Source organism: Sus scrofa, chromosome 10 (assembly GCF_000003025.6).
Source record: "Sus scrofa isolate TJ Tabasco breed Duroc chromosome 10, Sscrofa11.1, whole genome shotgun sequence".
Taxonomy (NCBI): domain Eukaryota; kingdom Metazoa; phylum Chordata; class Mammalia; order Artiodactyla; family Suidae; genus Sus; species Sus scrofa.
Genome location: NC_010452.4, coordinates 28,021,527 through 28,036,671, shown reverse-complemented (window position 1 = coordinate 28,036,671; position 15,145 = coordinate 28,021,527). Strand labels below are relative to the sequence as shown.

The window sequence follows — 15,145 nt, the reverse complement described above, 5'->3', positions numbered from 1 at the left end:
ACCTCCAGCCTGAGGAGGGGAGAGGTAGCTGAGGAGAAACTGGAGTAGAGAGAGGCTGAACTCTCTGACAGCTGTACATACAGTATATAACATGGGGAAAGCACTACTAGGGCCGGTGCGGGCCAGGGGGCCTGAAGCTAAGCTTCCTCAGAAAACCCTCCAAGGAGTTTCCATCGTGGCTCAGTGGTTAACGAATCCAACTAGGAACCATGAGGTTGCGGGTTCGATCCCTGGCCTTGTTCAGTGGGTTAAGGATCCGGGGTTGCCATGAGCTGTGGTATAGGTTGCAGACGCGGCTCCGATCCTGCGTTGCTGTGGCTCTGGTGTAGGCCGGTGGCTACAGCTCCGATTGGACCCCCTAGCCTGGGAACTTCCATATGCCTCGGGAGTGGCCCTAGAAATGGCAAAAAGACAGAAAAATAAAAAAAATTTTAAAAAAAGAAAGAAAAGAAAGAAAGAAAAAGAAAAAGAAAACCCACTCTGATCAAGCGTGAGAAGCCATGTTTGAATCCCTGATGTGCCCTGGCAGGTGAAGGTAATTTCTGGGCCTTGAATTGACAACGGAGGAAAAGGTGAGAACTGAGGGGACAGAAGGAAATGGTGGAGAGAAGGTGACAAGAAAACCCTGGCAGCCTGAGGCCGGTGTGTGAAGAGGAAAATCTACCCTGAGGAATATGAGCATCTTTAAAGAGGCAAGTGTGCTCGCCTGTGCTTCGCCGGCTAGTCTGCCGCCCGGAGCTCACGTGTGGACCAAGCAAATTTGTCATAAATGATTAACTTCTGGAAGAACAGACCATTTGACCTCTCCAGCTGAACAAACACAAAGCTGCAGTCACGAAAAGAGCCAAAGGCAATTCTTCAGCCACAGTGAACACATTTTCATAAAAGGCCTGCCACTTCACACAGGAGCCTGAGGGAAGCTTAGGCAATGGCGTCTCTTTAGCTAAAGGAAAAGAATTCCCCAGGCCTGAGTTGTGGCTTCCATGCATGAAAGATACAACGAATGGCCTCAGATCGCAAAGAGTGATTTTGCTGCAGCTCTGGAAACGTGGCCCGTGGGTTTTTAAAAGGAGAGTCTGATTCATGAAAAGATGCCAATTTCCGGGATGGCAAAAAAAGAAAATAACGCACAGAGGAATGCCACGTGCACCTTTCAAGTGCCTCGGTGCTCTAGCCTAAGCGCTCAGCCATCACAATTTATAGAAAATAGCTTTAAGCCAGAAGAGTTCTTTGGGATGTGCAAATGTGCAACCACATTCACTGCAAGTGTCCCTGCTCTGTGCTTCTTTCTTTCACAAGTGGATTTTTAAATAAGGAGAAAGTACTCCATCCCCAGGGAATTCTTATTTCATTCAGATGTAGCTCAGCAAGGACTCTCACAAATAAAATGCAAATGGAAATCGAAACAATTAATTAGAAGCAAAGATCAGAATTCCTTTTCATTAACTCCAGAAAAACCACCATTCCCCCCAAAGAAACCTCGAAGACATGTTAACGAACTAGAATTAAAATGCAAGTCACCACTTGTTTTCTTTGCCATGAACTTGCTGACCTAAAATTAATGAACCGATCAGCCCAGAGACCATGTCTTAAAGGGCATTTTCCCCTATAAATCGGAAAGTCAGAATTCTGGTCTGAAGCCTGTACCTGACCTGTGGTTATTGAAAAGCCAGTGTCCCCCCTTTAGGCTCTTGGAGCCAGCACCCACTAAACAGAGAGACAGCGAGCCTGAGGAATGGCTGCTTCCTTCGAACAAAGCATCAAATACATGGTGAGTCTTGCAATGTGTGAAAAAATGATTACAGCTTTACTTTAAATTTTACCTACATGGATACGTGGTCAATGCAGGGTTGATGTATGGTCAACTATGTATGGTTCATCTTAAGTTTAAAAAGTTGAGAGGATGGAAATAACATGAATAATTATTTAAAACAAAATACATTCACATTTATGGAGTTCCCATCGTGGCTCAGTGGTTAATGAATCCAACTAGAAACCATGAGGTTGCAGGTTTGATCCCTAGCCTCGCTTAGTGGGGTAAGGATCTGGCATTGCCGTGAGCTGTGGTGTAGGTCGCAGACGTGGCTCAGATCTGGTGTTGCTGTGGCCTCGGTGTAGGCTGGCAGCAACAGCTCAGACTAGACCCCTAGCCTGGGAACCTCCATATGCTGCGGGAGCGGCCCTAGAAAAGGCAAAAAAAAAATTAAAAATACATTCACATTTATGGAGTTCTCCTCGTGGCTCAGTGGTAATGAACCCAGCTAGAAGTCATGAGGACTTGGGTTCAATCTCTGGCCTCACTCAGTGGGCTAAGGATCTGGTGTTGCCATAAGGTGTGGTGTAGCTCACAGACGTGGCTCGAATCTGGCATTGCTGTGGCTGTGGCATAGGCTGCCAGCAGCAGCTCCGATCTGACCCCCTAGCCTGGGAACTTTCATAGGCTGAGTGTGCCGTCCTAAAAAGACAAAAAAAAAAAAAAAAAAATTCACATTTATAGCAACGACATTATACTACTTATTATTATGCAATCACATTATTGCATTTATATTCAATGTGTTCTTTAAAAAATTGATATATTTAAGGTTTAAAGATGTGCTATTACAGAAAATTTGGAAAAGAAAGAAAAACAGAAGCAAAAGAAATCGTCAGCCAGATACAACCATGCCAACCTATGGGTTTATCTTCTGGTATATTTGCTATTTACATTTACATATGAATGTCAATATCTGGAGTATTCAAATTTTTATATGTTGATTTTCAGTTTTTCCTGATTATATAAATAATAGCTGCCTTTTGTAGATCATCTGCATAATATAGAAAATTGTGCAACTAAAATGCCACCATCTAGAGAGAACATTTTAAACATGTTTGTGTAATTCTTTATATTATTTTTTTATTTTTCTTTCCTTTTTTAAGATTTTTGCTTTTTAGGGCCGCACCTGCAGCATATGGAAGTTCCCAGGCTAGGGGTTGAAACAAAACGGCAGATCAAGCTGCATCTTTGACTTCTGCCACAGCTTGTGGCAATGCTGGATCCTTAACCCAGGCCAGGGATCGAACCCCACATCCTCATGGATACTAGTTGGGTTCTTTTTTTTGGAGTGTGCTTTCAAGTTCCCAGTCTAGGAGTCAAATTGGAGCTGCAGCTGCTGGCCTGCACCACAGCCACAGCAACCGGGATCCAGGCCTTGTTTTGGACCTACACCGCAACTCACGGCAATGTCAGATCCTTAACCCACTGAGTGAGGCCAGGGATCGAACCTGCACCCTCACAGATGGTAGTTGGGTTCGTTACCTCTGAGCCACAATGGGAACTCCTTCTGCTTATCTTTTTTGTTTTATTCTTTCTTGGGATATCTTTTCTTGCTGTAGTTCACTTTGATCGTCTTTCTTTTTTGTCATATACATGTGTAATGCTATCCATTTTCCTTCTCTGGCCACTTCTCACATGGCTTATACTTTGGAGACTCTAATGTTGATCACCTCCATCTCTGTGTGTCTCCTTCCCCCCACAGGATATTCCTTACATTCACATCCTTTTTTTTTTTTTTTTCCTTTTTTTTGCGTTTTATGACTGAACCCACGGCATGTGGAAGTTCCCAGAATAGGGGTTGAATCAGAGCTACAGCTGCAGGCCTACACCACAGCCACAGCAACACCAGATCCAAGCCACATCTACCATCTATGCCACAGCTTCACATCCTTAACCTACTGAGCAAAGCCAAGGATCAAATGTGCATCCTCATGGATACCAGTCTGGTTCTTAACTGCTGAGCCCCAGTGGGAACTCTTCATCCCCTTTCTTCCACTCTGTTACATGCTTGCCACACCTGAAGTTGGGCAGCTCCTGCTCACAGCCAAGAAAACCACTGACGTATCAGGCTGCCCTGAGTGCAGGGAGTCAATCTCCTCAGTCCTCTTTCCTTCCTCTGCTAATTCTGTCCTGTAGGGTGGCCTCCTTTCTGTTCCTGCTGCTCGTGAGGCACTGAGACCCTTTCTGCCTCCATCCTGAGAAAACCAAGATCCTCGTGTTTTTCTCAATGGATCACCCCTCAGAAGCAAACCCCTCACCTCCTAATATGGACCACCTCATTTGCATAGCATTACTGCATCATGATGCTGTGCATATAAGGATCACACCATCCTGCTCTTTAAGGTAGTCCAAAATTATATAGATCAACCACCTATAATGGAAAAAAATAAAAATCATTATATAAATTAAAAAAATAAATATATAAATAAAATAAAATTGCAAAAAAATAAAAAAGAATTTATATAGATCTCCGAATGTTCTTTAGCGGGGAAAATATTTCTGGATCCTGGTTGAAATTTCCCACCCCTTAAAAGTATCCAATAACCCTTCCTCCTCCATCCAGGATCCATCCTAGATTCACCCACTAAATCTCCCACAGGCCAGAAACCTGATGACCTCATACTAAGGTCTGCATGAGGAGTGGGTCTCCCCCTTCCTGGGGGGAGTAGAAGCCGGCCTCCACTGCACCATAGATGGAGTCTTACTAGGTTTTCTCTCTTCTGAATCTCAGTTTGTTCTCCATCAGGACCTCGACGACATGCTGGGCATGGAGGGACTTCGCCCTTTATCCCTCATTTCACAAGTTGTATGTAACTGTGACGCACATTAAGGACAATTCTTTTTAAAAGTAAATTCATAGGCAGTTCTCGTCGTGGCGCAGTGGTTAATGAATCCGACTAGGAACCATGAGGTTGTGGGTTCGATCCCTGGCCTTGCTCAGTGGGTTAAGGATCTGGCGTTGCCGTGAGCTGTGGTGTAGGTTGCAGACATGGCTCGGATCCTATGTTGCTGTGGCTCTGGTGTAGGCTGGTGGCTACAGCTCCTATTAGACCCCTAGCCTGGGAACCTCCAAATGCCACAGGAGCGGCCCTAGAAAAGGCAAAAAGACAAAAAAAAAAAAAGTAAAATCACAGTTTTCTTGTGACACAGTGGGTTGAGAATCTAGTGTTGTCATGTGAGCAACTTGGGTCACTGCTGTGGCATGGATTTGATCCCTGGCCCAGGATCATATATATGCAGGGACAGACTAAATAAACAAATAAAAATAAAAAGTAAAACATAACTGTCATATAAAATCAACATGAGTGAAAGATTTTATCTAACATCAATTATAAGGATGGGGAAACCAGTATTACAATGAGTTCAAAGGAAAAACCAAAGAGCAGACATAAATACAAGCGTCAAGAAATGGTTTTTTTCTTTTGTTTGTTTTTTGCTTTTCAGGAATATGGAAGTTCCCAGGCTTGGAGTTGAATTGGAGCTGCAGCTGCTGCTGACCTACACCACAGCCATGGCAACTTGGGATCTGAGCCGAGTCTGAGACCTTACACCTCAGCTCCTGGCAATGCCAGATCCTTTAACACACTGAGTGAGGCCAGAGATCAAACCCGCATCCTCATGGATACTGGTTGGATTCATTTCCGCTGAGCCACCACGGGAACTCCCTAGAAATGTTAAATGAGTTTGTTGTAAAATAGCTCAACAGCAATGAAAGTGTCAATGAAACTATTTCAGAGATAATCTGAAAATGTATGCTATACAAGACATCTGGTAGTACGCTTTGCTCATTTCGAAGTCATTCACAATTTTTCTGATGCGCTTCCCTGAACAGCCTTGGTTTCAGGTTTACTTTGTAAACTAGAAGTTCCCCTTCCCATATTTTGGTAGTTTGTGACTATCTGGAATTCCCAAATAAGACATGTCCTGGGTTGTTTTTTTTAATCTGAGGGCGGTGGGTGCCGCACCTGCGGCATGTGGAAGTTCCCAGGCTAGGACTCAAATCGGAGCTGCAGCTGCTGGCCCACACCACAGCCACACGACACCAGATGCAGGCTACATCTGCGACCTACACCACAGCTCACAGCAATGCCAGATCTTTAACCCACTGAGTGAGGCCAGGGGTGGAACACACATCCTCACGGACACTATGTCCAGTTCTTAACCAGCTGAGCCATAGCGGGAACTCCAAGAGCTGGTTGTTAAATCATTTACAACACACCACTGCTGGGAACTCATCTGTTTCTACAATAATAGTTACTTTTCTCTTCCTTCTCACTTAATGCTTTGAGTATTCAAGTACCTTGAGGCCTCCTAAATGCAAAGGTCTGTATCAGAAAGATTTATATATCTTTAAAAAGAAGTTATTTTAGCTCAGCTCTTGCTTAATTCAATTTATCTTTCACAGGATAAGATGAAAAATGGTCATGCATAGAGAGACGATTAGGAACTAATAAATCTTTTAAAAGGCTAGATTGCTTTCTGCTGGATTAGTATGTGGGATTTACTTCTGCATGAGACAATGGGCCCTTGTCTATTTTTAGATTAGATAATGCATTTCCTAGAACCCACAGGAGGCCTTGGCTTCTCTTATTACTGAGCACACAGGCAGCGATCACAGATTTTGTGAAAGGGGGGAAAAAAGTCAAGGGAAAAGGATTGGTGGTTTGCTCTTTTGATCACTAATGCGACACTATCAGGAAAGATGAAATATCACGCCCAAGAATTGCCTACACGTTCACCACAAATGCACATGTCAAAAGACATGTGTGGAATTCCTGTTGTGGCTCAGCAGAAATGACCCGACTAGGATCCATGAAGATGCAAGTTCGCTCCCTGGCCCCAAACAGTGGGTTAAGGATCCGGGCGTTGCCGTGAGCTTCAGTGTAGGTCACAGACGCAGCTTGGATCTGTGTGGCTGTGGCCAGCAGCCTGGGAACTTCTGTATGCCTCAGGTGTAACCCTAAAAAGCAAACAAACAAACAAACAAACAAATAAATAAAGACATATGCATGCACAAATTCCTCAGAGTGCATTTGCACCACGAGATCATTTGCTAATGTCCCAGTGCCCTCCTAATCCTAACTTCAGAACCGTCTCCCCAGATGGGGGCTTCCATACTCTGGATGCATATTTCTCACCTAATTAATGCTTGCTGATGGCACTTGCTTCTAAATCTTTTGTACTTGCAAGCAGGAAATGCGGGGCTGTCCTCTAAGGGAGTGACACTAAGCCTTTAGTGGGATACATCAACTGACCAGCCACATTACCATTATCTGAGAGCTTGTTAGAAATGCAAAGCCTCAGGCCCCACCCAGGCTTCCTGAATTCCATTTGGGGTTTTTTGGTTTTTGTTTTTTGGGGTTTTTTTTTGTTTTTTTTTTTTGTTCTGCTTTTTAGGACCGTACCCTCGGCATATGAAAGTCCCCAGGTCCAATCAGAGCTACAGCTGCCAGCCTACCCCGCAGCCACAGCAATGCCAGATCTGAGCTGCATCTGCAACCTACACCACAGCTCATGGCAACACCGGATCCTTCACCCAGTGAGCGAGGCCAGGGATTGAACCTGAATCCTCTTGGATCCTAGTCCAGTTCGTTAACCGCTGACCTACGAAGGGAATGCCTCTATTTGTATTTTATCAGCATCTCTAGTTGATGCGTGTGTTTGTGTGTGTGTGTGTGTGTGTGTGTGTGTGTGTGTGTGTGTTAATGTTTAAGAAGCATTGCACTGAAACCAGTAGTGGACCCTTTAATTGGTGTCTTTGTCACCTCATTTTCCTGAGTTTCTATGGAGGAAAAATTTGTGGAGACTTACTTTAATCATTCATCCAAATGGTGCCTAACCTGAGTTTAGATGTCTTGGGGATCTCCACCCCATCTCATGCTTTACTTCTGGAGCTAAAACTAGAGGCTAATTTTCTACCCAGTTGGAACCCTCTTGAATGCAGAAAGGCCAATGGCCCATCTTCACAGATCATGAAAAGTGTTACCTAAAATAATGTTTTTCTATCATAAAAGAAAAGAATATGCTTATAACAGAACATCTAGAGAGCTTTGGAGAAGAAAATCAAAATCACCTGACTTGGAGTTCCTGTTGTGGCTCAGTGGGTTAAGAACCCGACTAGTAACCACGAGGATAGGGGTTTGATTCCTCGCTCAGTGGGTTAAGGATCCGGCATTGCTGCAAGCTGAGGCATAGGTCTCAGATGCGGCCTTGAAACAGCTGGCCAACTCAGTTTTTACAAACAAGGTGCCCTTTGATGATTTTATTTTCCAACTTTGACCCCCTTATGGCATAAATCAAATATCCAACCCAAGAACGGATACATTTTCAGCCAAGAAGCAGTCATCTTTTGCTGTTGTAATGTAGTGCATTAGGTATTAATAGAGGTAGCCTCCTCAAAGTAGCTTTGACTTTCCAAAAAAGACTGGAGGGAGTTCCTGTCATGGCTCAGCGGAAACAAATCCACCTAAGATCCCTAAGGATGCGGGTTCCAGCCCTGGCTTTGCTCAGTGAGTTAAAGATCTGACGTTGCCTTGAGCTGTGGTGCAGGTCACAGATCCAGCTCAGATCCAGCATTGCTGTGGTGTAGGCCAGCAGCTGCAGCTCCAATTTGACCCCTGGCCTGGGAACCTCCATATGTTGCAGATACAGCCCTAAAAAGCAAGAGAAGGAAGGAAGGAAGGAAGGAAGGAAGGAAGGAAGGAAGGAAGGAAGGAAGGAAGAAAGGAAGAAAGGAAGAAAGGAAGAAAGGAAGAAAGAAAGAAAGAAAGAAAGAAAGAAAGAAAGAAAGAAAGAAAGAAAGAAAGAAAGAAAGGAAGGAAGGAAGGAAGGAAGGAAGGAAGGAAGGAAGGAAGAAAGAAAGAAAGAAAGAAGAGAGAGAGGCTGGAATGTGAAGACCTTTTTGACATAAGATTCCAAAGTTTCATCATATTTTGCCAAAGAAATGTAATGAAAACCGTTATATTATGGTTTGAAATATATGAAATATATTTATGAAAATATATGAAACCAATATCCACTCCCTGCTTCTTGACCTACCTAGTTGTTGGGGATATTAAAAATCCTCTTTAAACAGCCAGGGGAAAGTCTGTTTATCTCCATGGCTATTTTTGTGGTTGAAATTGTGAATATCTTTGTACAACTATAAATGTAATAAACTTCACTGAGTAATAAAAAAAAGAGAAATTGTGAATATTAAGTTCCCTATATTTTCCAGAAGAAATTTTTCCTTTTGCGTTTGGCTCATCTCACATAAACTCACCTTTAAAATTTCTCAGAGAAGTTGTCCTTAAGGGAATCACTCCAGGGGGTAGAGACTGATGGCGGGTTTGCCCTCTGGGGTCCAGCAGAACAGGTTTGCCTGCCGAGTTCCTTCACTCCTATCAGCTTCTGCTCTGTGATCTACAAAATTTAAAAAACAGTGGCTCCTGTCTGGTTGAGTTGGTAGAATATTTAAATGAGATTATGCTTGGATGAGACTAACGCAATACCTGGCACAAAATCAACCCTAAATAAGCATTACCTTAAAAAATAGACCCACAGGGGGAGCTCCCTTAGTAGCTTAGCAGTTATGGAACCCGACTAGGATCCAAGAGGAGGCGGGTTCAATCCCTGGCCTCGCTCAGTGGGTTAAGGATCTGGTGTTGCTGTGAGCTGTGGTGTAGGTCGCAGACAGGGCTCAGATCCTGCATTTTTGTGGCTGTGACATAGACCAGAGGCTGTGGTGTAGGCCGGCAACCGTAGCTCTGATTCGACCCCTATCCTGGGAACTTCTATATGCCACAAGTGTGGCCCTGAAAAGCAAAAAAAAAAAAAAAAAAAAAAAAACAAAAATGGGGAGTTCCCATTGTGGCTCAGTGGGTTAAGAACCCAACTAGTACCCATGAGGATGTGGGTTCAATCCCTGACTTTGCTCAGTGGGTTGTGGATCCAATGTTGCCATGAGCTGTGTGGTAAGTCACAGATGCAGCTCAGATCTGGTGTTGCTGTGACTGTGGTGTAGGCTGGCAGCTGCAGCTCTGATTCAACCCCTACCCTGGGATCCTCCATATGTCACAAATTCAGCTCTAAAAAGAAAAAAAAAAAAATTGACCCACGGGACCTGCTATATAGCACAAGGGAACTCTACCCAGTATTCTGTGATCATCTATATGGGGGAAAAAAATCTGAAAAAGAGTGGATGTGGGTTCATATATAACTGAATCACATGTACAGCAGAAATTATCACAACCTTGTAAATCAACTCTACTTCAGTAAAACTTAAAAAAAAAAAAAAAAAAAAAAAGATAGACCCATTCAATCCAGCCCCCTCAGTCTTTGCAGATGATCTTGCTTGGCACCTACTCTGCTGAGATGAAATTCCCAGTCTCCCCGCTCCTTGATGCTCATCCTTGACACCAATAACCATATTTCCTCCTTCTTATTTCAAGCAAAGAGCGTCCTCCTCTTCACCGAGACCGTCCCTGTCCGTGTGTGGAAAGTAACCTAATGTCTTTTCTATCAAAGGAAATCTTGGTTACTCCATTTTGCTCCTGTTGGCCTTCTTGCAACACCCTCCTCCTCTTTCCTTCTTTCCCCAGTAACAATTTGTTTCAATTAGCCAACTGGGAAGAATGTGCGCCCTGATCTGACCCATGGGAAGGGGGCAGGTACATCACGTGTGTTAGGGATAAACAGGGGAGGGTTTTTTGCTCAGCGCACGCAGTGCACGTACACGCACTTTTTGGAGTACCTGCACCCTTCTGCAGAAGTAAAGAGCCTTGTCAAGAGCTCCCTGTGTTCATGTGACTCATTTTTCGACCCTGATGATCCGAGCCATGTCCCCAACACGTATGATCACCTTCCAGCGCAGAAGTATGATTCCTTCATAAACTAACCTTGGAAGCCACACAGTGTTATATCCTCTATTGGCCCCCCCAACACCAGACCTAATTCCACATGCGAGGGAACAGCAGAAGTACCCGAACACTGGAAACTCCTATTGTAGCTCAGTGATAACGAACCGGACTGGTATCCATGAGGATGCAGGTTCAATTCCTGGCCCCGCTCAGTGGGTTGAAGATCTGGCATTGCCATGAGCATTGCTGTGTGGCTGTGGGCCAGTCCAGTTTGACCCCTAGTCTGGGAACTTCTGTATGCCTTGTGTGCAGCTCTAAAAAGGCCAAAAAAAAAAAAAAAAGGTAGAAGTACCTGAACGCTAAAAGACCATGACCCTGAGGGCCATCATAGAGGCTGCCAGCATAGGCTGGCACTCTCTCTTCTTCACCCATCCACGATGGCCAGAATGTCTCATCCTCCACTCTCTCGGGCAGAGTTCCTGTGTTCAAACAACCCAAGTTGATGCCAGGTATTCAGAAGAGGAATTTTTATTTAATTTTTTAATTTTTATTTTTATTTTATTTTATTTTTAGGTCTATACCTGAGACATGTGGACTTGCCCAGGCTAGGGGTCAAATCAGAGCTATAGCTGCCAGTTTACACCATAGCCAGAGCAATGTAGGATCTGAGCCGCATCTGTGACCTACACCATACATCACGGCAGTGCCAGATCCTTAACCCCCTAAGCGATGCCAGGGATCGAATCTGCATCCTCATGGATACTAGGGTTCATAACCTATTGAGTCACAATGGGAACTTCCAGAAGAGGAATTTATTAAAAAGACATTGTGGGGAGGGCTGGTGACCCAAGGTCGCTGAAGTCACATTGCCAGGAAGAGTGGCCAAACCAGACCACAGAATTGGCCTGAGGAGACAATTCCCGTCATTGTGGCTGCTGTCACCATTGTCCCCCAATTCAGCATCACTGACACACCCTACCAGTTTCACTTTTATTTTTCTTTTTAGGGCCACACTGGTGGCATATGGAAGTTTCCAGGCTAGGGGTCGAATTGGAGCTATAGCTGCTGGCCCATACCACAGCCACAGCAATGCAGGATCAGAGCCACATCTTCGACCTACACCACAGCTCACAGCAACGCCGGATCCTTAACCCACTGAGCGAGGCCAGGAATTAAATCTGCATCCTCATGGGTACTAATGGGATTCGTTTCCACTGCACCACAAGGGGAACGCCAACACTTATTTTTAAGTGGGGACTGCAACCTCACAATCACTGCTCTTCAAAACACCAAAACCTCTGTTGCCACCCACCCAACAAAAATAATGGAAGAGTCTACAAATTGCTCTTTTCCCAAGTTGTTCATTTCTGAACAGATTTTAACATGAGCATGTCTGATCACTGCTGTGTGGGTCACGTTCTTGCTTCCCGGGTGCAGTAGAGCCTGGGAGTTTTCTGCTTTGGTGAAGCAAGATGCAAAAGGCCAGACATACCCCAAACATTGCAAAGGTTTCAAAAAATGTAGGACATCCCAAAAGAAAGACACAATGACCACAATACCCACTCATTTTAATCTGTGCAATTTGACTTTCGTCTTGCTGTTTCCCAAGGGCCCTCAGGGCAGATCAGCAGACCCTCTCACCCTTGGATCCATTCTGCACAAGTTGGGGACATCCTAGGACATGTTCCCCAGAAGAAGGCCCAGAGACAAGAAGGCATTTCCAAGTGACTTATTAAGAAAGTTTCTCCAAGGCTCCTGGCCAAGAAGTGGGGGAAGCAGAAGTAAGGGAAAGAAGCCAAGTACAGGCCCAATTTCAGGCCAAGTCCCATGGAGTGGATTCAGCCTCTTCCTGCAGAGAACTCTGGAGGATCAGCTCTGTCTCAGAGTTGTCCTGCCCCGAAGCCAGGGAGCTTTCCCAATCTACCTTGCAGGAGCCCTGGAGGAACGTGAACACAGAGCTCTTTGATCTTGCAGATTAGGTGGCTCCAGCAGCCTGAGGGCAATCCTCCGAAAAAGAACCAGATCTGGACCTTGGGAGATCAAAACACCAGATCCCTTTGGGAAAAAAACGCACATGCATGATTGAAAAAAAAAAAAAAAAAAAAGATTTCTGAGCAGGGGACCCCACAGAGCCCAGGAGAATCAGGGAGTAAGTATTCAGTTTCAAATATACCTTCCCACGGGTAGTGCCCCAACCCGGACTGCCCTCCACCAGCCCCATGAAGCCATCCATCTCACTAACCCGGCCCCTCCCCGAATGGACCTCAATCGTCATGCAGAGGTACCAGGCTTACCCACATTCCTAAGCTCTCTTGCCTTCATAGCATCTTTTTCTATGGCAGGACTGCTGTCCCCTTGGGGGCATCTCTTGTAGGGCTCCCTGTGATCTTGCTCAAACACTACCTGTGTCAGGAAGTCTTTCCTGGACACCCCAGCACACACACCTAGGTCTACCTTGAACTGCATGAGACTACCGTTTCAGAGCCTTATCACACCTTGTAGGTATTTACATTCTTGTCTTATCTTCACTGATGGTTGTCGGACTCCTGGGGACAAAGACAACTTCTTATAACACTGTGTCTACTGCATAGCATCTTAACTCGTAGTATTCACTTGCAGGTGTTTGTTGAAAGACTCCTGCTTCAGAGTTCGTGACACATCCAGAGGATTGCAGTTTACCTTTAAGGTAGAGCATTCCCAGAGTTCCCTTTGTGGCTCAGCGGGTTAAGAAGCTAACTAGTATCCATGAGGATGCAGGTTCAATCCCTGACCTCGCTCAGTGGGTTAAGGATCTGGTGTTGCCGAGAGCTGTGGTATAGGTCACAGACGCGGATTGGATCCCATGTTGCTGTGACTGTGGTGTAGGCCAGCAGCCGTAGCTCTGATTCAGCCGCTAGCCTGGCAATTTCCATATGCCACGGGTGCAGCCCTAAAAATAAAATAAAATAAAATAAAATAGAACATCCCCTAAAGCAGAACCTCCAATGGATTACCTTAAATATATTCCTCTATTCAAAGTAGAGGAATGATAAAAAACACTTTTATGTAATTAGTCCTGATCTAAAAAGTAAGTATTGAAATAAAAGATTTGGCTCTGGTCCTCCCCGCCCCCCCAAAAAAATTCTGGAAAAGTTTCCCAACCTTTTTAGACGATTCTTGTCAAGTGAGTTTATCCCCAGTTCCTACTAAAGCAGGGCTGATGCCATCTTTTCTGGGGCACACATGCACTCTCGTGCCTCTATCTGCTAAAAACCCTTCAGGAGTTTCCCACTGGTCTTAGAATTCAGTCCGTTTACTCACAAACTCCATCTGCAACAATCTGTGCCCGCTGCTACTACATGCCACATTTCTCTTTGCCTTAGAACCATTGTTCTTACTCTTCCCCCTGCCTAAGCACCTTTCCCTACAGAGGACCAGACTGCGTGTCTCCTCTTGATCCTTTAGTCTCAGATCTCTTTGCATTCAATCTCAAGTTGCCTTTTCAACCCTTCCCCAGGAAGCATCAATCCTATCACTCTTTATGTCCTTCAAAGCCTTTATGACAATCCAAAATTGTCTCTCCTGGGAGTTCCCATTGTGGTTTAGCAGGTTATGGACCTGACTAGTATCCATGAGGATGCAGGTTCAATCCCTGGCCTCGCTCAGTGGCTTAAGCATCTGGCGTTGCCATGAGCTGTGATGTACGTTGCAAACTCAGCTCACGTCCTGTGTTACTGTGGCTGTGGTGTAAGCCAGCAGCTGTAGCTCCAATTCAACCCCTAGCCTGGGACCTTCCATATACGGTGGGTGTGGCCCTAAAAAGAAAAAAGAAATTATCTTTCCAATGTTATTGTCTCCCTTCTCCAACTAAAATTGCAAGTTGCCCAAAGGCAATTGCCTAGTATATATGCTCAGGGCCAACAAGAATTCTTGAGTCAGTGGAAGCATTTCATTAATAATTGTGAATAAACGAATGGAAAAATAAGCTTTAGTGAAGAAAGGTCTTCCTATTGCAAGAAAACAAAACACAAAATTATAAGGCAATCACTAAATTTGACTTCATAAAAAAAAAATTTTTGTCTTTTTCTAGGGCCGCACCCGTGGTATATGGAGATTCCCAGGCTAGGGGTCCAATTGGAGCTACAGCTACTGGCCTACACCACAGCCACAGCAACACGGGATCTGAACCACGTCTGTGACCTACATCACAGCTCATGGCAACGCTGAATCCTTAACCCACTGGGGGAGGCCAGGGATAAAGCCCACAACCTCATGGTTCCTAGTTGGATTCGTTTCCACTGCACCACCACAGACACTCCAGACTTCATCAAATTTTTAAAGTTTCAGTATGATGAAGTGTAACTAATCCAAGTTATAAAAGAAAAAGAAAAAAAAAAAAACTTGGAACACACAGAACAGATCATAGATTTATTAATGATCCCCATCAATGTAAACTCAGCTCACGTCAATGTAGGTGACTGATCTTGCATGAATGAGGTTTTTACTTTATAAAAAG

At 44.6% G+C, this 15,145-nt stretch overlaps 1 long non-coding RNA gene across 1 annotated transcript in view; it reads left to right on the top strand.

Annotated features, from left to right (window-relative positions):
- LOC110255609 overlaps positions 1,586–15,145 on the top strand; it is a 29,804-nt gene continuing 16,244 nt past the window's right edge. Inside the window, exon 1 of the long non-coding RNA XR_002336150.1 lies at positions 1,586–1,771. This is a non-coding gene — a long non-coding RNA (uncharacterized LOC110255609). The remainder of the gene's footprint in view (positions 1,772–15,145) is intronic.